General features: G+C 37.5%; 1 long non-coding RNA gene across 1 annotated transcript; it reads left to right on the top strand.

The window, feature by feature from the left end:
• On the top strand, positions 330-3,637 carry LOC109226351. Its single transcript, XR_002068038.1, has 3 exons — positions 330-531; positions 2,494-2,563; positions 3,394-3,637. It is a non-coding gene; the product is annotated as an uncharacterized LOC109226351 (long non-coding RNA).

Below are 4,630 nucleotides of genomic sequence, written 5' to 3'. Positions count from 1 at the left end.
TTGTTAGCAAAAGTTTTAATTTTGTTGTCGTATTTAACAAATAATATAATAAATTTTAAATATATATAAACCAGCAACGACTTTTTACCAACAATATTATGGTTGTTGGCTAAGTTTAATAAATGGCAACAATATGATTAGATTGTTGTTGTATCATACAATTTTTAACCATAATTTTTTTCTTGTTACCACATATTATAGATTCTCCATACTATATTTTAGGAGTAATATAATAAATATAAACTACAAAACTTAATTGGCAACAACGAATACTAGTTGTTGCTAAACACAAAGTTTTCTCAACAACTCCTCTTAGTTGTGGCCTAAAATTTAGTAAATTATTTTAACTTTTTCGCCAAAACAGACGCGCCAAAATAGGTTTTCCATCTTCTATTACTTTTTCCCCAATTCATAGCGCCTAGTTTCCACTCCATCTAGGTTTTCTTTTTTTTTATTATTCTGCTAAACTAAGGTCTTGCATCTGGCGGGTTCAATCTTCGATCCCTTCCGCTGAGTTATACCCAAAACCTGGTAAGTTCTCGCTTATGATTTCGTTTCTTCTCAATATCTAGTGCTTTCAGCTTTTGATTTAGTTTAATGCATACTCTTTTTCTTAATTTGCAATACCTATGGACTCTATTCTGTTTTTTTTCTTTTTATGATAAAACTCAAAAATATTGGACTAGAAGAAAATGAGAATTGGAGAAGATAGGATTTATGAGAAGAGGATTTTGATACCCCAAGCTGAAGTTTCTCTTGCTCCTATTAGTGGCGTATTTTCTACTTGAAGAAAGTAAAGCAGCTTTGATTTTCATTGTTTTTACTTTTCTGGAAAAGTTTGTAAATCCTTTTCTTAGTATTATTTTGTTAGTTTTTGCTTTTTTTCTTTGTTTTATTTAAGTTATGGAATTTTCAAGTTGAAGTTGCAATAGAATAAAAAATTTAGACGTGGTTAATTTCTTCTTTTATAGTACCCAATTTCACTTGCGAAATAACAAGTCTTTTTGTTGGATTCTAATTTATACTCATAATATTGAAGAAGTTAATAATGTATATTTTATTATAGTTATTAATTGGTGTCTTGGGTTGAGCCTGAGTATGAAGTTCAGTTGAAAATTTACATAATTGTAACGACCTGGCCGGTTGTTTTGAAAATTAACGCCCGGATCCCCTATTAACTGCTTTCCTCGTGTCTATTTCTACTATTTGATTTGACGGGATGGTTCATCTTGAATTTCGGAGTGTTTTGGGACACTTAGTCCCTAAATGAGAGTTTAAGTCTTAGAATTTGGACTGTAGTCGGAGCAGTATAAAGACGGCTTTGGAATGGAATTCCGTCGATTCCGTTAGCTCCGTTGGGTGATTTCGGACTTTGGGGCGTGTCCTGATTGTGTTTTGGATGTCCGTAGCTTATTTAGGCTTGAAATGGCGAAAGTTGAATTTTTGAGTTTCGGGCCGATAGTCGATTTTTTGATATCGGGGTCGGAATCCGATTCCGAAGGTTGGAGTAGGTTCGTAGTGTTGAATATGACTTGTGTGCAAAATTTGGGGTCAATCGGACATGGTCTGTTTGGTTTCAACATCGGTTGTAGAATTTTAGAATTTCAAGTTCATTAAGTTTGGATTGGAGGGTGATTCGTGGTTTTAACATTTTTTTTATGCAATTTGAGGGCTCGACTAACTTTGTATGATATTTTAGGATTGGTTGGTATGTTTGGTTGAGGTCCCGGGGACCTCGGGTGAGTTTCGGATGCTTGACGGATGAAAAATTGGACTTAGGCATTTTTTGAAGTTGATGAACCTATTATAATCGCACCTGCGGATGTGGGACCGCAAGTGCGGTGCCGTAGGAGCGGCTGAGTGGACCGTAGAAGCTGAATTTGACTTGGGTATCAGGAACCGCAAATGCGGCTAGGGGACAGCAGATGCGGCCCAGTGACCGCAGAAGCGGCCCCACCTGGTTAATTGACTTTCGCACCTGCGATGGTTTTTCCATAGGTGCGGGACCGCAGAAGCTGCCCCATGACCGCAAATGCTGAAATCGCTGGGCAGAAAAGAGGAGTTCGAGGGTTTGAGATTTCATAACACAAAATTTAATTTGGAGCTCGGTGGGAGGCGATTTCTTGAGGGATTTTGAAGGAGAGCTATTTGGTAACGAATTCTAACTCTATTCTAGATCATATACATAAATCTATTGTTGTTTTCCTCATTTAATTAAGGAATTTGGGGGTGGAAGTTTGGAAATTGGGGAAAAAGTTCCACAATTGAAAATTTGAAGTTTGAATAGGAATTTGATGTCGGATTGTGATGATTTTTGTACGAGAGAACTCGTGAGTGAATGGGTGTTCGAAATTTGTGATTTTTACCCGATTCCGAGACGTGGGCTTGGGGAGGATTTTTGGGAATTTTCCTATTTTCTCGCCTTAGCTTTAAATTCATTAGCTAAATTAGTTGCTTGTAGCTATATTTATGTTATGTAATTGATTTGATTAGATTTGGGCTACTCGGAGTTGGATATTCGTGGGAAGAGCGTGATATCGGATTGATTTGAGCTTGGTTTGAGGTAAGTGGCTTGTCTAACCTTTTGTGGGAGAACTCCCCTTAGGATTTTTGGTATTGTTGTTATATGAATGTCGTGTATGCGACGTGACGAGTGCGTACACGTGCTAATTGTTGAAAAAACCCCCATTTTCTTTAAGTAATTAACTGTGTTTTCCTTTAATTGAGCAATACTAGTATATATAGCCTCATGTCTAGCTAAGGAAAGCATGCTTATGTGCCGTAACTATCTTATCTGCTTTAACGGTCTACCTAGATTCTGTGTAGCATGTTTAGAGTAAGAATCACCTATCTTCTTTGCTACGAACTTGATTAGAACTGTAGATATTTCCTAGCTGCAACTGTTATGTATATTGAATGAGTTGTGTATTTATTTTGGGACTTCGGAACGGTATTCCAGGAGATCCCCCTGTGTGTTTATGTTTGGGACTACGGGACGGTATCTCGGGAGATCCCCCTGTACTGGATATTTATTTTGAGACTACGGAACGGTATTTCGGGATATCCCCCTACACATTTACGATTTGGACTACGGGACGGTATCCCGAGAGATCCTTTGTACATTTACGTTTGGGACTACGGGACAGTATCCCGGGAGATGCCCTATTGCTATTTCTATGTACTGAGCTATTTCTTCCTATGATTTTATTTTTCATTGATTGCTAGCATTTTAACTCTACTATGATATTTCATACGTTTTTATCTTATTATATGTATAAACCAGTAAGGCCCTGACCTGATCTCGTCACTACTCGACCGAGGTTAGGCTTGGCACTTACTGGGTACCGATGTGGTGTACTCATGCCCTTTCCTGCACATGTTTTTCCTGTGCAGATCCAGGTTCTTCTTCTCAGCCATACTTCCAGTGAGACGAGGCATTCTAGAGACTTCGAGGTATATCTGCCGCGTCCGCAGACCTAGAAGTCCCTCTCTATTCTCCCTTCAGTTATAGACTTCCTGTATTTTCTTCGTTATTAGACTTCTTGAGTTAGAAATATTACGTACTTCTTTAGCTTGTGATTCATGAGATTCCGGGTTTTGGGAGTGCTATGTTCAGTTCGAAAGTGATATTATTGTATATGCCGAGCGGCATTTGAAACTCCTTTATTATATTTACCTATTAATTGTTAGTTTCGTGTCTTTGTTTCATTTTTCGTAAATTGTTAGGCTTACCTAGTCGTGGAGACTTGGTTCCGTCATGACAGTTCACGGAGGAAGAACTTGGGTCATGACAATTAATTGGTGTCTCGAATTGATCCTGAGTATGAGATTGGGTGCAAATCTGCATAATCTTGTAGATGTTATGTGCATTTTTTAGTTTTTAACCGGTGATCGTTCTTGCATTGTGGCCCTATTAAATTGCATTTGCGCCATTAATAGCAGTGAGAGAAAGATAAATATATAGTTTTAAAATTCTAATTATGTAGTTTTATTTTTCTTGTAGGTAAGTATATGATGGATAAGACTTGGCTACTTATTAAGAATAGGACATTACCAGAATACTTGAATGGTGTGGACTATTTTCTGAACTTTGCATTTTCTATTCCCGAGGTTGGTGTAAGAATCCAGTGTCAGTGCGTTAAATGTAATAATGTACTTAGAAAATCACGCGATGATGTGAAGACGGATTTCCTTAGGTGGGGAATAGATCCGACCTATAATAGGTGGATTTATCATGGTGAGTCGGATGCACCTTCAGACGATGAAACAAATTCTAATATAGATTAAAATTTAGGGAATGATGATGCTCGCACATATGAAATGTTGCATGACATTTATCATGGTATTCCCTCTAATAGTCGTGAGGTTGATGAGACCATCGAGTCTAGGTACGAAGAGCCAAATATAGAAGCTAAAAGTTTTTATAGGTTATTAAAGGATGTAGAGCAAAAGTTGTATCTGTAACAACCCGAACGGTCATTTTGAGCATTTGCACTTTGCTCGATTGTTTGAAGGCATGAGTAGCTCCGCATGATGTATTCTTATTTATATGAATCGTTGGTTTTGATTTTCAGGTTATTCGGGATCGATTTGGAAGGATGATTCTTAGCTTGAAGCTTTAAATTTGAAA

This window comes from Nicotiana attenuata, chromosome 5, assembly GCF_001879085.1.
Source record: "Nicotiana attenuata strain UT chromosome 5, NIATTr2, whole genome shotgun sequence".
Lineage (NCBI taxonomy): Eukaryota > Viridiplantae > Streptophyta > Magnoliopsida > Solanales > Solanaceae > Nicotiana > Nicotiana attenuata.
Note: the sequence above shows the minus strand (reverse complement) of the source record. Positions and strands in the feature narration are given on the sequence as shown.